Source organism: Mobula hypostoma, chromosome 17 (genome assembly GCF_963921235.1).
Source record: "Mobula hypostoma chromosome 17, sMobHyp1.1, whole genome shotgun sequence".
NCBI classification, from domain to species: domain Eukaryota; kingdom Metazoa; phylum Chordata; class Chondrichthyes; order Myliobatiformes; family Myliobatidae; genus Mobula; species Mobula hypostoma.
In genome coordinates this window covers 6347616-6371218 of record NC_086113.1, presented here as the reverse complement: position 1 = coordinate 6371218, position 23603 = coordinate 6347616, and positions in this window count along the sequence as shown.

Sequence of the window (23603 nt, the reverse complement as noted above, 5' to 3'; positions counted from 1 at the left end):
GGACTGCCAGTTTAAACTGGCAGTGCACTCGTAACTGACTGACACACAGCCAGTCCAAACTCCCAGTCGTCCATTTTCCACCACCTTTGGCTTTGTTACCTCCCATATCGTTGGTCAGAAATGATTAGTGTTGAGAAATACCCTGAAAGGAATTAAAATGAACATTTCTAATGTCCGCGAATGTCTGGACATGATGCATATTCACATCGGATAACATTTCAAAGTTCAAAGTAAATTTATCATCAAAGTACATCTATACCGCCATATACTACCCTGAGATTCATCTTTCTGCAGGCATTCACAGCAGAACAAAGAAACACAATACACACACACAATGACTGACAAACAGCCAATGTGCAAAAGGAAACAGACTGTGTAAATAAAGAAAATAAATAAATGATACTGAGAACCTGAGTTGCAGAGTCCTTGGAACTGTGTCTACAGGTTGTGGAATCAGTTCAGAGTTGAGGTGAGTGAGGTTTCAAAAACTTTAATGGGACCTACAGGTTCTGTATATGTGCTGTACAGTACTGTGCTAAAGTCATAGGCACATGTATATAGCTAGAATGCCTAAGACTTTGACACAGTACCGTATTTGTCAATGTGGAGCAGAAAGCGAGGTTGTAAGTCTGGCGGGAGCGAAGGATGTTGGGAACGGTGAGAGCAGAGCATCGCGGGAGGGGTGTGAGACAGGTGGCAGAGAAGGAGTGTTGGCGGCGAGGGTGACACAAGGCAAGATCATTTGATTCGTAACAATTGGTTTATTGGTCATTACAGAATGTCTCTTGGATGCTTCCTGTTCCCTCCCTTCTCCCTTCCCCTCTTCCCAACCATGATTCCCTTCTCCCTGCTCCCTTCCCACTCTCAGTCCACAACAGAGACCCATATCAGAATCAGGCTTATCATCACTCACATATGTCGTGAAATTTGTTTTTGTTTTGCAGCAATTGTACCGTGCAATGCATAAAGTTACTACATTACTATGCAAAAGCCTCAGACATCCTAGCTACACATATGTTCCTAAGTCATTTGCACAGTACTGTAGCCCAGAGTGTTGGTGTTGGTAATCTGCTTGGAGATTCTATCGTCCCAATTCATTATTCAAATGAAAACTGCATGTTCAAGCTTGCTTCATATTTCCTGTTAGGGCATATTCTGGAATTAGGGTACATAGCAAATATTAACTGCAGCAACCAATCTTTAGAGCTGAACATGGACTGCAGACTAAATATAATATGCAGCCCTGGACAATAGTTTCTTGGAGCTGTGGAAGTCAGTTACTGAAAACCAGACAATGTTGATTAACATTCATTCTTGGTGTCTGGAGTGTGGGTGTGAAGAAGGTGGCGTGAAAATTCTACGCCAGTCAAAGGAGGCATTATAACTACACTGTAACTATAGAATTGTCCTTTGATCTTTATCATATAAAATGTCCTGTAATATTGGGTCGGGAGGCCTTTAACTCCAAAAGGGTCTCGATACAATGCCACTGCTCGTTTTTGTTGGATAAAACACTTCTATATCCACGAGCTTCACACTGCCCCATAACACTGAAGTGATTGAGCTTTTCAATCGCATGGGCTGACATTGGAATAAACTTCTGCAAAAGCAGATTCTTCCTCTCCCCATCAGATTCCTGAATGGTCCATGTATCTCTGAACAATACTTTACGTCTCCTTTTCTTGCACTGTTTATTCTTTGTTATTCCTTTGCTCAAGAAAGGTAAAAGGAATAATCATAGAGTCACAGAACACAACAGCACAAAAACAGACCCTTTGGCCCATCTAATCTGTGCTGAAATATTATCCTGCCGAGATCCATCAGCCACACCTGAACCATACCCCTCCATACCACTCCAGAAATAGTCCCATGGATGGTAGGAAAATGGAGGGCTATATAGCAAGGGAAGGTTGAACTAATTTTAAAGTAGTTAAAAGGGCCAAAGGATCCGAACTGTGCTGTACTGATCTATTTTCTATGTTCTATGATTAGCAGTTGGCATGTTTACACTTTATTTGGAGCAATTTCATGTCTTTGCCACTGTACTGTTGCTGCAGAACGACAATTTTCACAACATATTGTGAGGTTGATAGGTTACTAATCAGTCAGGGCATGAAAAGTTATGGGGAGAAGGAAGGAGCGTGGGGTTGAGTGGGAAAATGGATCAGCCATGATGAAATGGTGAAGCAGACTCGATGGGCCAAATGGCCTAATTCTGCTCCTGTATCTTATGACTTTATGGTCTTCTACAAGTCAGTGAGAATAGAGCTGGTTCTGATTCTGATTTGGAAGCAACCTACATAAGTTCGTGTGCTTCCAGCAGCTTGATTCGTGGGTGCCGGTAAAGTCGGTATTGAAATGCCTGCAATTTTACAAAGGAATACACTTCCTTCTGAAATTGATGCAGGGGCATTTCTGCCCTGGCCCTTGTTCCCAGGGCAGAAATGGCTAATATGAGAGGGCATAATTTTGAGGTGATTGGAGGAGAGCATGGGGGAGGGGGGGGATGTCAGAGGTAATTTTTTTTACACACTGAGTGGTGCGTGCACAGATCGCACAGCCAGGGCTGGAGGTGGAGGCAGACACATTACGGACATTTAGGACTCTCTTCGGTGCATAAATGATAGAAAATGGTCTATGTACGGGGGAAGGGTTAGATAGAATAGAATAAAACTTAAGATTAAGATTGATCTTAGAATAGGTTATAAGATCAGCACAACACTGTGGGCCAAAGAACCTGTAGTATTCTGTGTTCCATGAATGAATTATTAACTTTTGCACACAGAGTTTTTTTTATTGTTGAATTTGTCCCTGTAGATACCAGAGTGTTATCTTCTAGAATAAGGCACTGGTGAGGCCTAATGTGGAATATTGCGAGCAGTTACCTAAGGAAGGATGTGCTGACATTGGAGAGGGTTCAGAGGAGGTTCACAGAATGATTCCAGGAATGAAAGGGTTACTATATGATGGCTCTGGACCTGTACTCACTGGAATTCAGAAGAATGAGGGAGGATCTCATTGAAACTTACCAAATGTTGAGAGGCCTCAGTGGAGTGGAGGTGGAGAGGATGTTTCCTATGGTGGAAGAGTCTAGGACCAGAGGGCACTGACTCAAAATAGAGGGATATCCTTTTAGAACAGAGATGAGGAGGATTTCTTTAGCCAGAGAATGGTGAATCTGTAGAATTCACTATGGAGGCCAAGTCAATGGGTATATTTAAGACAGAGGTTGATTGATTCTTGACTGGTTAGGGCATGATGGGATGCAGGAGAAGGCAGGAGATTGGGGCTGAGAGGGAAATGATCAGCCATGATGAAATGGCAGAGCAGACTCGATGGGCCAAATGGCCTAATTCTGCTCCTATATCTTATGGTCTTATGGAACTGTCAACTGTTTATTCCTCTGCATAGATGCTGTCTGACCTGTTGAGTTCCTCCAGCATTTTGCGTGTGTCGCTCTGTATTTTGGATGCTGCTATTATGGACCAAGTCTATTTAAAAAGGGTCCTTGCGAACTGATTATGAAAAGTGCTGTTGCTATGTCTGCTTATCACTCAGCATAGTGTATTTCCCTGTTACAACTGACAGGGAATCTCCCAGTCACTCTGGCTGGGAACTGCACTGTCTCTGCATGCAGCCAAGATTCTGTGTGCAGCTAAGATACGGGTGAGTTACAGGGATCACTAAGACTTTAAACATTAACACCTGATGTTGTGGATTTCACAAGTAAATTAAAGTGTTTGTCACATTCATTGCTAAAAATGGTTGAGGTGAAAAAGCCTCTGTAACATCAGTAAACTGAATACAGATGATTTTAACACCTCGACGAAACCTTTACAAAAAGGAGTGATTGGCAAAACAAATCCTTGTCTGAGTGCTACAATGGTAAGTGAATAAATGCTGAGCTCTGCAAATCATTTAAATTTATTGAACAAAGTTCAAAGTAAATATGATATCACAGTACATATATGTCACTATATATAGCCCTGAGAAAAAAACAATCAAAACAATAATAATAATTAAATAAGCAATAGATATCAAGAACTTGTGATGAAGTATCCTTGAAAGTTTAGAGTCCTGGAAAGTAAGAGCTGTTTGCTTCATGGGAAGGACCCTACCTTAGAAATCTTGAGATGATATAGATTTCTAAGAAGCATTCATACTTCATAATGATTTGATAGCTTGCGGTTTATCACCTGAGTGATGTGTGAGTTAAGGTTTAGTTGGCAGCAGTTCACAAGTAAAGTCTACATTGTCACATCAATGACTGAGGAACGGATTCACCCTCAGATTTATAAATGGTTCATGAACACACAGATGCTACCTGTGTGGTATTTGTTTTTGCTCTATTTATTTTCGTAACTTATACTCATTTTCATATCTTGTAAAACAACGAATTTAACAAAATACTGTATGTCAGTGATAATAAATATGATTCTGATTCTGACATGAAAATTACTATAGGTTACAAAAATAAATAAATACTGTGAGAGAGGAATAATGAGGTGTGTTCATGCATACATGATCTGTTCAGAATTTTGGAACAAAGCTGTTCTTAAAATGTTGGGTGTAGGGCTTTAGGCTCCTGTACCTCCTCCCTGATGGTAGAAATGAGCAGACAGTGTGTTCCGGGTGGTGAGCGTCTTTAATAATGGATGCCACATTCTTGGGTCACTGCCTCTTTGAAGATGCCCTCAATGGTTGGGAGGGTTGTGCCCGTGAGTGAGCTGGCTGACTCCACAACCCTCTGCAGCCTCCTGTGACTCAGTGTGCTGAAGCCTCCACATCAATCAGCGATGCTCCCAGTTAGAATGCTCGCCATGCTACATGGGTAGAAATTTGATAGAGTCTATGGTGAGGTACCAAAGTTCAAAGTTCAAAGTAAATTTATCATCAAAGTACTTATAGGTCACCGTGTACAACCCTCAGATTCATTGTCTTGTGGGCATACTCAAAAAATCCCAATAACTATAACAGAATCAATGAAAGAACACACTAAAAAGGTGGAGAACCAGTGTGCACAAGACATCAAACTGTGCAAATAAAAAAAGAAAGAAAAAAAGAAATAATAACAATAATAAATAAGAAATAAGTATCAAGAACATGAGATGAAGAGCCCTTGAAAGTGTGTCCATGGTTTGGGGGAACAGTTCAGTGATGGGGCAAGTGAATTTGAGTGAACCTCTCTGGTTAAGAGCCTAGTGGTTGAGCCTAACTGTTCCTAAACCTGGTGGTGTGAAACCTGAGGCTCCTGTACCATCTTCTTGACGGCAGCCACGAAAAGAGAACATGACCTGGGTAGTGAGGGTCTCTGATGATTGAACTGCTTTTCTGCAACAACACTCAGTGTAGATGTGATCGACAGTGGGAAGGGCTTTACCCGTAATAGACTGGGTATCCACTACTTTTTGTAGGATTTTCTGTTCAAGGGCATTGGTGTTTCCACACCAGGCTGTGATGCAGCCAGTCAATATACTCTCCTACACACATCTATAGGAGCTTGTTGAAGTTTGATGTCACGCCAAATCCTTGCAAACTCCGACGGTAGTAAAGAGTTGTCGTGCTTTCTTCATAATTGAACTTGTGTGCTGGGCACAGCACAGATCCTCCGAAGTAATGACACCGAGGGATTTAAAGTTGCTGACCCTCTCTACCTCTAACTTTCCCAGGAGGACTGGCTTATGCACCTCTGGTTTCCTTTTCCTGAAGTCAACAATCAACTCCTTGGTCTTGCTGACATCGAGTAAGAGGTTGTTGTTGTGGTTTTTCAAACTGCTAATGAAGTATTTTAGCTGGTGTGCTTTCTTCTGAAAGTTTCTGTAAGAGAATTTTTAGAACAATGAAGAAAGGGCAAGGGAATGGGAGCAGCTCAAATCCTCCTGCAGAAAATCAGTATGAATTTGAAGACCAAAGGACATCCTGTGTTGTAATTATTCTGAAATTCTGCATATCATGCACAAGCTTTTGCTAAGTTTTACAATGTTCAGCTGAAGTGTCAGCTGTAACTCAATAAGCAGTGCTCTTTCCTCCAGGCCTGAAAGTAGTGGCTTCAAACTCCACTGTACATCTACTGAAGTTTGCACGAGTCTTTGGTGGCATCCCAACTCTCCTCAAACTATTAAAGAAGTACAAAGCCTTGTACTTTACCGCTGCAACAAATAACCAGTTTCACAACATCATGTGCCATGTCATATAATGTAGACGATCATGGTCTTATCCATGACCACGATTGCTCTTGGCAAGTTTTTCTACAGAAATGGTTTGCCACTGCCTTCTTCTGGGCAGTGCCTTTAAAAGGCCAGTGACTCCAATACTCTTCAGAGATTGTCTGCCTGTTGTCAGTGGACGCGTAACCAGGACTTGTGCACCAGCTGCTCCCGTGGGCTTCATGTGACCCTGATCAGGTGGTAGTGTGGGGGGGGGTGGGGGGTGAGGTGAGGCTAAGCAGATGCTACACTTTGCCCAAGGGTGACCTGCAGGCTAGTGGAGGGAATGAGCACCTTACACTTCCTTCGTTAGAGACATATCTCCAACCCGCCACGCATTCCAGCTTTTCATTCTCTAATATTAATGGCTGTGTTAAACTGCCCTCTGTGTTGTCCAAATACAGTAGACTTATATCCATGACCTATAAAGGCTGACTAGGTTATGGTCAGCAGGTTACATCCCTGCCAACACCAAGGTCTCATCACTAGGCAGTAATGTATCTCCACCCCGCCACTCAATCACAACATGTCAGTGATTAGAAACCTGATTCTGATATTGACTCAGTTCCTCCCTACCTTATTTTTCAGTGGCCAGCATAATGTGAAATTTACTGCAGTGCTCTCCACTGGCCGCATTCTTACTCTATTTTATAAACTTTCGTAAACCGTGTGCAGTGATTACCGGCCGACCGCTCAACCTGCCACTTCAGTAGCATGGGAGTCAAACGTGCCAGTACTCAGAGCTAATATCACCCATTTTCTGTTACTGGCCTGGCAGCCTTTTCTGTTCTGTACTGTGGTTGCCATGGGAAGAGCTCTGGTAATACTGTCTCACTTTCCGCAAATCACTGCATCACTAACACGGCAGCCAATATCTACTCAAAACAGCAAAGGAATTGAACCATTTGTTTCACCACCTCTGAAAGAAATGGCTATGGAGATAGCTTGACCATAAGACCATAAGATATTGGAGCAGAATCAGGCCATTTGGCCCATCGAGTCTGTTACACCATTTCAGCATGGCTGATCCATTTTCCCTCTCAGCCCTAATCTCCTGCCTTCTCCCTGTAACCTCTCATCCTTGACTAGTCAAAAATATATCAGCCTCTGCCTTAAATATACTCAATGACTTGGCCTCCACTGCCACCTGTGGTAATGAATTCCACAGATTCACCCCTCCCTGGCTGGAGAAATTCCTTCTCAGCTCCATTCTAAAAGGATGTCCCTCTATTCTGAGGCTGTGTCCTCTGGTCTTGGACTCCTTCACCACAGGAATATCCTCTCCACGTCCACTCTATCGAGGCCTTTCAACGTTCGATGGGTTTCAATGAAGTCACTCCTCATTCTTCTGAATTCCAGTGAGTAGAGGCCCAGAGCCATCAAATGCTCTGCATACAATAAGCCCTTCAATCCTGGAATCATTTTTGTGAAACTCCTTTGAACCCTCTCCAATGCCAGCACATTCTTTCTGAGATAAGGGACTCAAAACAGCCAACAATATTCCAAGTGAGGCCTCACTAGTGCTTTATATAGCCTCAGGGTTACATCCTTGCTTTTATATTCTATTTCTCTTGAAATGAATGCTAACATCACATTTGTCCTCCTCACCACTGACTCAACCTGCCAATTAATCTTCAGGGAATCCTGCGCAAGCACTCCCAAGACCCTTTGTGCCACAGATTTTTGAATTTTCTCTCATTTAGACAATAGATTATGCTTCTATTTCTTCTGCCGAAGTGCATGACCATACACTTCCTGACACTATACTTCTTCTGCCATTTCTTTGCCCAATTATCTAATCTGTCTAAGACCTTCTGCAGCCGATCTGCTTCCTCAGAACTACCTGCCCTTCCACCTAACTTCATATCGTCCACAAACTTGGCCACAAAGCCATCAATTCCATCATCTAAATCATTGACATGTAGTGCAGAAAGGAGCAGTCCCAAGACAGACCCCTGTGGAACACACTCTAGTCACCAGCAACCAACCAGAAACAGCTCCCTTTATTCCCACTCTTTGCCTCCCGCCAATCAGCCAATGCTCTATCATGACTGATTTATTATCCCTTTCAAACCCACTCTCCTGTTTTCTCCCCATAACCAATAAAATCCTTTCTAATTAAGAACCTATCGACCTCCACTTGAAATATATCCAATGACTTAACCCCCAAAGATTTATCACTCTCTGGCTGAAGAAATTCCTTCTCATTTCTGTTCTACATGGACGTCCCTCTATTCTGAGGCTATGCCCTCTGGTTCTAGATTCTCTCACCACAGGAAGCAGCTTCTCCCTGTCCGCTCTATGTTGGCCTTTTAATTTTTGATAGGTTTCAGTGGGATCTCCCTCATTCCTCTATTGGAATGTTTGGAATGTTACTTCAGTGCATTAACCACTACAGTGTTACTTTTCATATATTTTTTATTTAGCAATTTTTTTATGCAACTGACCAACACAGGATACATTCAACTTACCCAATGAATATAACCTGCCTCCTCAAATTCAGCTGTACACAAATATTCATCTGCCTCTTACACAGAATCAGGTTAATTATCATTGGCATACACTCAATGGCCACTTTATTAGGTACCTCCTGTGACTAATAAAGTGGCCACTGAGTGTACGTTCATGATCTTCTGCTTCAGTGGCCCATCTCCTTCAAGGTTGACATGTTGTGCATTCAGAGATGCTCTTCTGCACACCACTGTTGTAATGTGTGGTTATTTAAGTTACTGTCACCTTCCAGTCAGCTTGAACCAGTCTGGCCATTCTCCTCTGACCGTTCTTGTTAACAAGGTGTTTTCACCCACAGAATTGCTATAACTGGATGGACATTTTTGCACCATTCTCTGTAAACTCTAGAGACTGTCGTGCATGAAAATCCCAGGAGATCAGCAGATTCTGAGATACTCAAACACCCTGTATGGCACCAACAATCATTCTACCGTCAAAGTCACTTTGATCACATTTCATCCCCGTTTGATGCTTGATCTCAACAACAAATGAAGCTCTTGACCATGCCTGCATGCTTTTATGTATTGAGTTGCTGCCAGAAGATTGGCTGATTTGATATTTGCAGTAATGAACAGGTGTACAGGTGTACCTAACAGTCATGAAATTTGCTGGTTTCCAGCAGCAGTATTTTTAATACTCAAAAACATTATTATAAGTGAAAGTAAGTAATATATTAACAATTACCATAAGTAAATTACTATAAGCTACAACAAAAATAAATAAATTTGTACAAAAAGAGAGCAAGCTAGTAAGGTGGTGTCCATGGGTTCAGAAATCTGATGGTAGAGGGGAAGAAACTGTTCCAACATGTCCTCTTTCCTTTAATCAACCCGTATGTTGCTGCCATCCAGATAACAAAGGGAGTGTGCACTTATGGGAAACAGCTCCTTTCATCTGCACTATACTCCAGAAAAGAATGTTCTAAATAGTGAGGTAGTGTACATGGGTTCATGGACTACAGGTGAAGGGGAAGAAGCTGTTCCTAAAATGCTGAGTGAGTGTGTCTTCAGTCTCCTTCTCCACTCACTTTCTCCATGGCAGCATTCAAAGCAATTTGCTAACAGACGGGTGTGCAGATGGTAAATGATAGGTGGAAAATATCAACGCCTGCCACAATCTATCAGTTCCACCTCTCCTACCTGGTACTACCTGCCTGTCATCTTACACCACTCCTCAGTCCGCCAATCACCTGTGAATCCTACCTTGCCACTCCCTTTTCCATCTCATTGCCAGCCATCTCACCTCTCCACTCTCTGTCCTGACACAGGGCTTTGGCACAAAACATCGACAATGTCTTTCCTCCCACAGATGCTGTTTGATGAACTGAATTCCTCCAGTAGATGGAGAGTAGGAATAACTATTTTCAAAGTTCAACATTCAAAGTAAATTTATTATTAAAACACATATATGTCACCACATACACTCCTGAGATTAATTTTCATTCACAGTACAGTACTGCAAATAAAAAATACAACAGAATCAATAAACATCTAAACTCAAACAAAACTGATAAGCAATCAATGTGCAAAAGAAGACGAATGGGACAAAACCAAATAATAGTAACAAGCAATAAATAAATAATATTGAGAGCATGATTTTGTAGATTGAGTCTCAAAATAGAAGGACATTCCCTTAGAACAGAGCTGAGGAGGAATTTCTTTAGCCAGAGGGTGGTGAATCTGTGGAATTCTTTGCCACAGATGGCTGTGGAGGCCAGGTCATTAAAATGGAGGTTGATAGATTCTTGATTGCTCAAGGTGTCAAAGGTTACTGGGAGAAAGCAAGAGAATGGGGTTGAGAGGGATAATGAATCAGCCATGATGGAATGGGACAGCAGACTGCATAGGACAAATGTCCTAATTCTGCTCTTATATCTTTTGGTCTTATGGCCTTACATTGAGAATGTGAGTTGTGCTCGTTTTCTCTTCTGGATTGGAAGGCTGACACAAGTCAATGCCAGGCGTAGCAGGGGCCCTCAACCCATAACCTACAATGAGGGGATCCATACACAAGCGGGTGGCGCTGCAGGTTCTGAAGTGGAGGCAGGCACACAGCAAGAGGGCACACACCAGTCCTCATAGAGGGATCAGAGGTGGAGAGAGTGAGCAGTTTCAAGTTCTGAAGACCCAACCCGGACCCAACGTATCGATGCAGCTAAAAAGAAAGCTGTATTTCATTAGGTGTTTGAGGCACCAAAAGCACTTGAAAACTTCACCAGGTGTACTGTGGAGAGTGTTGAGTGTTCTGACTGGTTGCATCACCGTCTGGCATGGGAGGAGGGTTAAAATAAATTGCAGAGAGTTGCTAAATTAGTCAGTTCCATCAAGGGCACTAGCCTCCATAGTATCCAAGACATCCTGAAAGACTGGTGCCTCAAAAAGGTAGTGTTCATCATTAAGGACCCCTACACCAAATGCCCCCTTCTCACTGTTACCGTCAGGAGGGAGGTACAGAAGCCTGAAGGCACACACTCAGCGACTCAGGAACAGCTTCTTCCCCTCTGCCATCCCATTTCTAAATGGACATTGAATCCATGAACACTACCTCACTACTTTTTATTTCTGTTTTTGCACTAGTTATTTAACTATTTAATATACTTGTATATACTTACTGTAATTTACAGTTTATATATATTATCATGTATTGCCTTGCGACACTGCTGCAAATTTAGCAAATTTCACAACATATGCCTATGATACTAAACTTGATTCTGATTCTGAAGAGGATATGGACAGGTTAAGTGAATGAGGTGAGAATATGGCAGATTTGTGGAAATTGTGGAATTAGGGAAAATTTTGAGAAAAAAGATGTGGAAAAACCATGAGGCCGTCCACTTTGGTAGTGTTCAACAAAGCAGCAGGAGTTTTATTAAATGGTGGGAGACTGAAGGGTATTGAGAAGGGTCTGTGTGTCCTTATATATAGCACAAATATTGGCAGAATTTTCAGATGGTGACAAGGAGGCGTACAGGAGTTGAGACAGATCAGCTGGTTGAGTGGTGTAGCAGCGACAACCTTGCATTCAGTATCAGTAAGACAAAAGAATTGATTGTTGTCTTCAGAAAGGGTAAGATGAGAGAACACACACCAGTCCTCATGAAGGGATCAGAAGTGGAAAGGGCGAGCAATTTCACATTCCTGGGTGTCAACATCTCTAAGAATCCATTCTGGGCTCAACATGTCAGTGCAATCATAAAGAAGGCACAACAGTGGCTATACTTCATTTGGAGTTTGAGATTTGGTATGTCACCAAAGACATTCGCAAACTTCTGCAGAGGTACTGTGGAGAGCATTCTAACAGGCAGCATCACTGTCTGGTATTGGGAGGACACTGCACAGGATTAAAGTAAGCTGCAAAAAGTTGTGAACTCAATCAGCTCTGTCATGGGCACTAGCCTTCCCAGCATCTAGGACACATCAACAAGAAATAATACCTCAAAAAGGCAGCATCTGTCATTAAGGACCTTTATCATCCGATTCTAATTCTAGTACTGATATAACTCACCAAAAGAAAACAAGAAGGTACAGCAAACTATTTTGAAGGCCCTGCCAACATCCAGGACATGTTCTGTTCTCATTTCAGGAGCATGAAGGTACACACTCAATGTTTCAGGAAGAGGAGACATAATTTTTATGTTATTGGAGCAAAGTATAGGAGGAATTCAGAGGTAAGTTTTTTACACAAAGAGCAGTGGGTGAGTGGAATGCCCTGCCAGGATTGGTGGTAGAGCCAGATACATAAGGAGCATTTCAGAAACTCTTAGATAGGTACATGGATGGCTATGTAAGTGGAAAGGGTTGGGTTGATCTTGGATTAGATTAAAAGGTTATTACTGTTATGTTTTCTAACTCCAAAACTAATCAAAAGAAAAACATGGGAGTCCAGGATAAACGCGTACCCTTTGTTTTTACTGTAGTGAGGTGCGCACTTCTGGCATGGTGGTGTGATAACGTTTGCCATTCACGTACTTTTACATATAAACTGTAATGAATTAAATAAACAACAAAGAATGCTTGACCAAACAAGATATTTACAATATTACTCAAATATTACTGAAATCTTAAATACACAGCAAGCACAACATCATGGGCCGAAGGGCCTGTACTGTGCTGTAATGTTCTATATTCGATGTTCTTCCCCTCCCTCATCAAGTTTCTGAACAGTCTATGAACCCGTGAACACAACGTCAGTATTTTGCTCTCTTTTTGTTCTACTTGTTTATTTTATATACTTATTGTATCTTATAGTAATGTTTATGTACTGTTCCGGACTGCTGCCACAAAATAATATCAAAGATGATAAACCTGATTTTGATTTGGACTTATATTCTAATAGCAATTGAATAGGAGAGTGAATATATCTTACAGCAATTGTCCAGTGCCTTCAGAGACAAATTTGGAACAGCGTACACAGTTTCCGCCCGTACACGGTACAGCTGGAATAAAATTGACACCCCACTCCCCACCCAACATGTAGATCACTTATTTGAAAGTTGTGGCCATGCTGAATGTGGCTTGACTCTTGCAGGCTGCCCAGCATAATTCTTGCCGATTTGATTGAATCTCAATATATGTTTCGATGTTTTGGTGTGCAGTAAATGTGACAAATAAAGCTAACTTTTAAAATCTTCACTGCCCAAGTTGGATTAATCTCAGGGTAGGTTAAAGGGCTGAAGAGACTGTACTGTGCTGTAATATTCAACGCTGTGAATTTGCTGTCATTGAATTTTGCGTGAAAATAAAATAAATCAACACTTTTAAAAAATCTAATTCACATTTCTCGACGCATTCACAGATGATGCAGCTTCACACTATGGTAAATCGTGAAACAGACTCTATTTAGGAAAGCTACTCCCTCTCATGACATGGGGGAGGGGGTCACTTGTATCATTTCAGTGATGTGGGCATCAAATAAAAGAGGCCAGCAGATGAAGATCTATATCCGTGTGTGAGAATGAATAGGAGTGAAGAACAGATCGAAGTAAGCTGCAGAGAGTTGTAAATTCTTTCAGCTCCATCATGGGCACTAGCCTCCGTGGTGTCAAGGATATCTTCAAGGGGCGGTGCCTCAGGAAGGCAACATCCATCATTAAAGGCCCCCACCACCCAGGACATGCCCTCTTTTCATTGCTACCATCAGGAAGGAGGTACAGAAGCCTGAAGACACATATTCAATGATTCAGGAACAGCTTCTTCCCCTCTGCCATCCGATTTCTGAATGAACCCATGAACACTACCTTACTACATTTTAATTTCCTATTTTGCACTATTTAATTTGACTATTTAATAGATCTATACTTATGCAATTCAGGGTTTTCTTTTTGCTGTCTATCATCATGTATTGCATTGTACCACTGCTGCAAAGTTAGCTAATTTCAAGACATCTGCCTGATCCTGTTTTGCTGCTATTTGTTGCTCGTTGTGCTCTCTGTTGTTCTGCCGAGTGTTGTGGGCATGCTATGTGGGTGCACAAAGTGTGGCGACACTTGCAGACTGCCCCCAGCGCACCCTTAGGTTGTGTTGGGTATTAACGAAAACAACACATTTCACTGTATGTTTTGATGTACATGTGATAAATAAATCTGAATATGAACCTTATGCAATAACGTTGCAAATAGCCTACCCTACGGCCAATTCATACTGTATGCTCACATTTATTTTTTTTCAGTTGACTGGGCAAATCAAATGCCATCACTCTATGTTTGGAAGGAAAGAGAAGATTGGTAGCTCGGGTTAGCTGCTTCTTTGTAGGGCGGTTAATCGAACCTGCAGATTAGCTCGCAAATGGTTCATCACCAGTCGTGGTGACATCATCAGTGCACAACTGAGTGGTGTTTCTACTGAGCGCCTGTTGGTCTGACTCATTCTGATTGGTTGGGAGTTGCACTGGCCGCTTGTCTCCACTGGGTCCCGGCCAAACAGATAGTTGAGAGGTCTCCACGGGCCAGCGGCGATCACTTAGCTATCTGATTGGCCGGAACCGAGCAAACTAGCAGCCAGCATGGCAGCTGACCAATCAGAACAATGAGACAGACTCAAACAAACGCAACCACTCGGCAGCAACAACACTCAAGTGCACACTGATGATATCACCTCGACTGGTGAGGAAACATTTGTGACCTGACCTCCCTGCTCGGCAAACAACCCAACAAACAATCACCGTTTTCTTGTACATTTCATAAATAAGTCTGAATCTGAAGCGGAGAGGAAGCAGCTTTATTTTATTTATTTATTATTTGCTTAGAGATACAGAGTGAAACAGACCCTTCCAGCAACCCACCTGCTTAATCCTTGCCTAATCACAAGACAATTTACAATGACCTATTAATCTACTAACTGGTACGTCTTTGGACTGTGGGAGGAAACTGGAGCACTTGGAGGAAACCCACATGGTCACAGGAAGAATATACAAATACCTTACAGACAGTGCAGAAATTAACTCTGAATTCCAGTGCCCCGAGCTATAATAGTTTCGCACTAACCACTAAGATACCATGGGTGTCAAGAGCCCTGCGGGCCTCTGTGGCAAGCCGTAGAGCATTGGGCTTCCAGGTTTCTCGAACACCAGTGTTTACTAATTGTTGTCTGAACTAAAGCAGTTAAGCTCTTGTGCTTTCTGTTTACTCTTGTAAAGGTAATTGTTACAGGCACGGGTTTTCTGCGTTCTGTGACTATTTAAAGTGGACACCCGATTAGCACTCACTGCGGGGTCCGTGTGTTGAGAATGATTTGTCACGTGGTGTCACTCAGTCATGCTGCTGATGCTCTGTTGGAATTCCTATGTATAACCTCTTGTGCCTGTCTCTACATGGGAGTCTGCCGTTCCTCCGCACTGGGTTCAGTCCTTGCCAGTGCTCACCGCGAATGAGTCTGCCATTTCTCCGCACTGCGTTCAGTCGTTGCCAGTGCTCACCGTTGCACCATTTATAAAGTGCCTAAATAAACATCTTGCTTATTAAATCTGCCACTTGACCTTTGAACTGAGGCAATTAACTCCAGTTTGGTCTAAAGAGCACCCTTGGTTACCATAAGGAATGAGAAAGTGGTGTGTAGCTGTCAAAAATAGCTGTGAAGAAAGGAGGAAGACAGGAAGGAACAAGGATGGGATGGAAGTGAAATCATTTTATGCCTGTTTCTTTTCCTGCAATACTACAGAAAGTGGCAGATGCAGCCCAATAAATCACAGACAAATCCCTCCCTACCACTGAGCTCATCTACAAGGAGCACTGCCAGAAGAAAGCAGCATCCATCATCAAAGACCCCCACCATCCATGACATGCTCTCTCCTCTCTGCTGCCGCTGAGAAGGAGGTCCTGACTCCACAACCTATGAACACATGTTCAATGACTCTGCAGCTCAGGTTCTCAATGTTATTGATTTATTTGTGATTTGTTTTTGGTTGGTTGGTTTCCGTATTTGCTCATTTTGCCTTCCTTTGCATAATGGCTACTTGTCAGCCTTTGCGTGCAGTTTTTCATTGATTCTATTGTATTTTTTTGGTCTACTTTGAATGCCTGCAAGAAAATGAATCTCAGGGTAGCATACAGGGCGCCCAGGGAGGGGTTTCACCTCCGGTGAAGGGGTTCATTGTGTCCAGTCTAGGGCAGCTCACTCACCTGTGGTCCCCCACCAGACACCCAGCTCTCACTTGTGGCTCCAAGTAGCTGTTTGCATGTGACAGCAGTCACAGCCCGGTGCACCACTTCGACAAGTGGGCTAAAGCAGGAGAGGGTAAGCCAGCGGGGCCCATATCCTGGTGAGACAGGGACATGCCCGTTCTGGCATGCGAAGTCAACTCTGGCGATCTGGGTGGACGAGATCTACAAGAAGATCCAATGGACAGGAAGGCAGATCTGCAATGCTTCGTGGAGAGCGATGGATAGGACAAGCCACAGAAGAAGTCATGCTCATCCATTGCAACCATCGCATTTACGAGGCTTGTTTTTATCACTGGAGCTGGACTTCCAAGGTCGAGAGAATGGAACTGCCCCCGTGCAACAACTTTTCCACTTTAACCTTCTCCAGCACAAGTTTCCTGTCACTGTCAGACATGACAGGCTACCAACAACACTGTACATACTTTGAACTTTGAACACAGTGCTTGCCTGGAAACGTGAATCTTCCTAAGCTGGCTTATCTGTGCTCCCTGGCTATACAGTTGTGAGCCAAAGTAAGAGACAGCTGACTGTAGGCTGATATATCTCGGGCAACTGTGACAGAGTATAAGAAGCAGACTCCCATGAGTTTATGAGAGAATACTCTGTTGTGTTTCTGAAATTAATAAGATCCAGTGACTTTCCCTTGTGTTAAACTTTCAAGATGTCCAGATGAGTGAGGAAAGGGGTGTATTATAATCGGGAGTAACACACACAAAGCGATGGAGGTAGTCAGCTGGTCAGGCAGCATCTATGGAGGGGAATAACTACTGACATTTCAGGCTGAGACCCTTCATTGGGACTGGACAAGAAGCGGGAAGCAGCCAGAATAAGAAGGTGGGGGGGGGGGGGAAGGAGATCAAACTGGCAGGTGATAGATGAGACCAGGTGTCGGGGAAGGTAGGTGGGTGGGGGTGAAGGGGGAAGAAATAAGCAGCTGGGAGGTGAGAGGTGAAAAGGGCTGGAGAAGAAGGAATCTGATAGGAGAGGAGAGTGGACCATGGGAGAAAGGGAAGGAGGAGGGGAACCAGAGAGAGGTGAGGAGAAGGGATGGTAAGGAAAGCAGAATGGGGAATGGATAAAGGAAAAGTGGGGAGGGGAAGAAATACAGAATATTATGAGGGTGGCATGGTGGAGATACGCCTCTGCCAAAGGTGCTCCTTCTCTCCACTAGCCTGAAGGTCACCCTTGGGCAAGGTGTACCCTCATCCCTCAATCTTGCCTTCATTATCCTGTTAGGTTCCAACTGTGACAAGTTATGACATCCTCTGGTACAGGGTTGGATCTTAGCCTGACGAACCTAATGACATGGGGGTAAAGTGAAACTGTCATTAAAGAAAAATTAAAGACCAATCATGTTCCAGCCAATTAGTACATGTTCACGAAGCAAAGCGATAATTGAGGTAATTTGTTCCTGAAAGTGTGGACTCTGCTGAGAATGGCCCAGTTCTCCTTTTATGTGAAGCAAGGAAAGATGATGCTCTTTTGATTTAGAAATAGCCTCCCATTGTGAATTATTTCGCTACTTTTTATTTGGGTTAATTGAACTAATTTTCAGCAAATTCGATCTTATTTCTGTCCTACTGTTTAAATAAAAGCTTCCAATTTCACATCAATATCAATGTTTGCTCGCGGTCAATAACACATTCCAAGTCAGAGTGAACCTGCAAAACAAATGAAGTGATAGCTCCTCGAGAGGAGTAAGCACACACTGACAACGTCGGCGGTCTTCAGCCAACAGAAGGCGGGCCGGGCAGATCTAACTAGCAAGACTGCGAAAGCAAACAGCATTGCAAAAGGAGCAGGGTATACCAACACTCCTGTGGACAAAAGGAGTGGGGTTTTCCAACACTCCTGTGGACAAAGGGAGCAGGGTATCCCAATGGTCCGGTGCACAAAAGGAACAGGGTATTCCAACAGACCTGTGGATAAAAGGAGCTGGGCATTCCAACAGACCTGTGGATAAGAGGAGCTGGGTATTCCAACAGACCTGTGGATAAAAGGAGCAGGGTATTCCGACAATCCTGTGGACAAAAGGAGCAGGGTATTCTAACAGGCTTGTGGATAAAAGGAGCAGGATATTCCAATAGGCCTATGGACAGAAGGAGCAGGGTATTAAAACAGGCTTGTGGTCAAAAGGAGCAGGGTATTCCAAAACTCCTATGGACAAAAGAAGCAGGATATCCCAACAGGCCTATGGACAAAAAGGAGCAAGGTATTCCAACACTCCTGTGGACAAAGGGAGCAGAATATACCAATAGGCCTATGGACAAAAAGAGCAGGGTATACCAACAGTCCTGTGGACAAAGACCAGAGATGACGAGGCCTGATGGCAACCGTCAGCGAGTTTCTCTCCCATTCCCAACCAGTTCGGTACCGGGATCAGATGTTTGGGTGAGCAGGGACTCTCTAGACACATGAGTCAGCAAGTTCTGGATTTCAAAGAGTGGAGGTCTTAGTCCCATCACCGGCTAGCCCTGGGGTTGATACTGAAGACTGAAGCCCGAAAGTCAAACGGAAGGCCGATAGTTGAAACCTATCGGCCAAGGCTGTGAGTCCACAAGTCTAAGAGTCAATTGGGAAGTGGGATGTCCGAGGAGGCCTCTCCTGGGGTTGGAGCAGGGTCTGTGTGTCTGAGGGTGGCTGGAAGAGAAGGAAGGGGCTTGCTTTGCTGTTGTTGCTTTGGTGCTTGTTGTGTTCTGTGCTATTCTGCCGAGCATTTTGGGCATCCTATGCTGGTGCTGGAACGTCTGGTGATGACTGCAGGCTGCTCCCAGCACACCCTTATGTAAGCTGTTGTGAATGCAAACGATGCATTTACCTGTATGTCCTGATGTACCCATAATAAATAAATCTGAATCTGAAACTGAATCTAAATCTCAATCTAAATCTGATCTAAATCGGAATCTGGATATGGATATGGATCTGGATCTGAATCATCAAGAAAGCCTTTTGGGAAATCCTTGCACAAATTGAGTTTTTCCTCTTGCCACAGAAAGCTTGAGCTACCATTCCAATGATCTCCACGATGGCTGTCTGGCCCATTTCCATTTAACACACAAGGCCAATGAATTAAACATATGACAGCCAGCCTTGTTTTAACCTCTGCCAGTTCACTGAGACATCCAGGTCAAGTCTATTCCTCCTTCCTGAATGGAAAACGTGCTGCTTATGTCTAACCACCAGATGGCAATAACATCTACCTGGTTTTACATCACAATCAGCTTCTCCCTGTGGTAATAAACTCCGATAAGGATAAAAGTTAGCTTTGTTTGTCACCCGTGCACTGAAGCACAAAGTGAAATGTGTCGCTCACGTTGTGGATGTGCTGAGGGCAGCCTTGCTGACCACCGGCTCTGAAAACCATTATGTTAACCACTACACTCAAGCACAGAGCTACGAGGCAACACAGCTACGTTCGCAATTCTTTAACATTGTGCAGAGGCGCACCTCACCAAGCTTGGCGAGGAATCGTACAGATTCTTCAGAAACTGACTCAGGCTGGACGAAGTGTATTAGAATGCTTTTGTCGATGGTTCAGAGTCCTCCAAGATTAAGGACCCTCCAGTGAGCAAGGGTCAATAAAAGTTCAAAATTCAAAGTAAATGTATTACCAAAGCACATATATGCTACCATTTTGCACCTTGAGATTAATTTTCTTGCAGGCATTTACAAGAAGAAAAGAAATATAATAGAGTTTACAAAAAGCTCTCTGAAAACAGATGGAGACAGGCAAATATAAAAGAAAGCAAATTCTGCTAATGGAAATAATATGGAGAACGTGTGTTGTAAAGAATCTTTGGAAGTGAGTCTATAGGTTATAGAATCCGTTCAGAGTAATAGTGAATGTGGTAATCTCTGGGTAACGTAGCATTAAGGAGTGAAATTTATTTTATCTAAAGATACAGCAATGTGACATTGCTGTATCTTTAAGTAAAAGAGGCACTTCACTTTGCTGGGAAGAAGACGTGGAATTAAAATGCCTAGTTCAGGGTCACTCTTCCACGTTTGGAAGGGCGATTCGACAAAGCGCTCACCGTTTCACTCTTCAGTTGCCTCAGTGTAGGAGGAGCTGCATTTAAACATTTAAACTGCATACTCACCGTGTTGAGTACGATGATCTCCTTGGGGGATGTCCATCAGTGGGTCTTCAGGTGGCTGTAGAGGCCAATCTGAGATCCAGTAACACAAACACGAGGAATTCTGCAGATGCTGGAAATTCAAGCAACACACATCAAAGTTGCTGGTGAATGCAGCAGGCCAGGCAGCATCTCTAGGAAGAGGTACAGTCGACGTTTCGGGCCGAGACCCTTCATCAGGACTTCGTACCTCTTCCTACAGATGCTGCCTGGCCTGCTGCATTCACCAGCAACTTTGATGTGTGTTGCTTGAGATCCAGTAACGATGGGGCTAGCACAAGACATGGCGATGTTTCACAGGCAGTAAAAAAAGCTACAAGCTATTCTATTAAATACACTGTTTCTGGACTACTGTGGCAATCTACAGTCTGTGATTTCCCTTTCGGGGATGAGATTTGGAACATTGTATGATTTAGCGTTTATGTGCTATCCTGAAGGATTCAGTGAACAGGACTCTCGAACATGCAGGCACAGGTACAGGAACAGGACTCTCGAAAACACAGGTACAGGTACTACTGGAGTGGACCTGAGGCCAGATCAAAGCAGTGCTGCCCAAGCCCAGGCCCAAGAGCGAAAAACAAACTGATATCTGGCCGATTTATGCAATGAGCTGGCTTTAAAAGGTCAAGGCATCAGGGCCGATGGCAAGGGATGAATCAGTTTTCAGCTCACTACTCCACAGGGTTTACTTGCCTCAGCGCTGAGCTGTCTGCATCTGGGGCCTGCACCCATCCGGTGCCGGGACTGGCTACAGCGCTGAACCGTCTCTGTGGCTGTGGATCCTGGACCGTCTCCGTGGCTGGGGCCTGCAGCCACTGGGCTCCTGGACCAGCAGCAGTGCTGAACTGGCTCTGTGACTGTGGTTTCTGGACTGGCTACAGAGGTGAACCGTCTCCGTGACTGTGGTTCCTGGACCGGCTCTGGGGCTGTGACCTGCAGCCATCGGGCTCCCGGACCGGCTACAGCACTGAGCTGGCTGCATGACTGTGTACTCACTTTCAGGGACTCTGCTGTTTCTGTTCTGTGTGTTATTTGTTTACTTTTTTTATTGTTTGCATGATTTGTTCTTTTTTTCACATTGGGTGTTTGGCAGTCTTTGTCTTGCGGGCTTTTTTAAAGTGTTCTATTGCATTTCTTTGTTTTGTGGCTGTCTGCAAGAAGACAATTCCAAGGTTGTACATGCTATACATACTTTGATAATAAATCTACTTTGAACTTTGAACATATTCTGGTGACCTCACAATCCTGCCCCTTTCACCACTCGCTGATCACAGTGGTATTCTGTTTACATACCTTGATAATAAATGTAGTTTGAATCACAGGACTTAATCTGAGATGTTAGTGGGGATTCCCGTAATGGAGAATGCCTCTGTGTGAATTTGATTTACAAGGGGAGGTGGAAGCACAGGCAGTCTCCGCACAGTCGTTGACAAATCAGTGTCAGGGTCCGGTGGCCTGGAATGCAAAATGACTGGGGACATTTCACTGCTGCAGCCTCCCTCCGCATTCACTGGCATCCTGATGTGTCATCGTCTTCCCTCAACTCCACCAGCTGGTCGGATCACTGTTTGTCTGGAACTTCCCGCCTGACCTTACCGTCGTGGGCCAAGCTCCAGACAGCGTTGCTCTGAGGCCCTCATCCACTCACAAGCCTCTCCACCACAAGGATGACCTTGGTGACCACAAAACAGTGAAGAGAGCACAATTCAGCGGAACCGGGGACAAATAAAACACTAGAGCAGAGGGGACTGCAGACACGTAAAACATCGTTCCACTCAGCTTTCAGGTGACACCAAGAAACCAACTTACCAACAGGAAAAAAAATCCAAAGATCGACCATACATCCCCTATATGAAACACTGAGCAACGGAAATCTCCACCTTTAAAGGGTCAGTCAGATTCACAGAGCCACGAGGTGGTTGATGTAGGGTATTACGAGCCATTAATTTACTGTGGTCAGGGATCGAATATAAAACATAGAACAGACAGTACTGTGAAAAATTCTCAGGCACATGTATATAGCTGGAGTGTCTAAGACTTTGCACAGTACTGTATTTGTCAACGTGGAGCAGTGAGCGAGTCTGTCAATCTAGCGGGAGCAAAGGCTGTTGGGAATGGCGAGACTGGTGTGCCACGGAAGGGGTGTGGGACAGGTGGCAGAGGAGGAGTGCCAGTGGTGGGAGGGTGTAGATAGAACCATCAGTCAAGGTCATTTGATTCCAAACAATTGGTTTGTTGATCATTACAGAATGTCTCTCTGGTGCTTCCCGCTGCCTCCTCTCTCCCTTCCCCTTTTCCCAACCATGATTCCCCTCTCCCTGTCCCCTTCCCACTCTCAGTCCACAACAGAGACCCAGATCAGAATCAGGCTTATCATCACTCACAGATATCCTGAAATGTGTTTTTTTTTGCGGCAGCGGTATAGTGCAATACATTAAATTACTACAGTGCTGTGTGTAAAAGTCTTAGGCACCCTAACTCTGTATATATATGTGTGTGTGTGTGTGTGCGCACTTCAGACTTTTGCACAGTACTGTAGAACATTGAATACTACAGCACAGTATAGGCCTGTTGGTCCACAATGCTGTGTCAACCTTTTAACCTACTCTGAGATCAAGCTAACCTTTCCCTTCCTTACAGCCTTCTGTTTCTCTTTCATCCATCCATCTACTTATGAGCCACTTAAATGTCCCAAATGTATCTGCCTGTACCACCACCCCTGGCGGTGTGGTCCATGTAACCACCGCTCTCTGTGTAAAAAAAACCTATATCTGACATCCTCCCCCCTCCCCCCGCGATACTCTCCTTCAATCTCCTTAAAATTATGCACCCAGGTATTAGCCATTTCCACCCCGGGTAAAAGTCCACTCTACCTGTGCCTCTAAGCGCAGGCAAACTTGCAGGCTAAAGGGAGCCGCATAGCGTCTTTTCTCATGTACTTTGGAATTAGGAATCCATGGGGTGCCTGGTGCTAGCACTGAACTCCCAAAGGATGCAACGACTCTCACTTCACCCAGGACAAAAACCTGCAAGCAAGCTCATGCTATGTTGGGGGCAGAACGCGTGGCAACACTTCTGGGCTGCCGCTAGCAC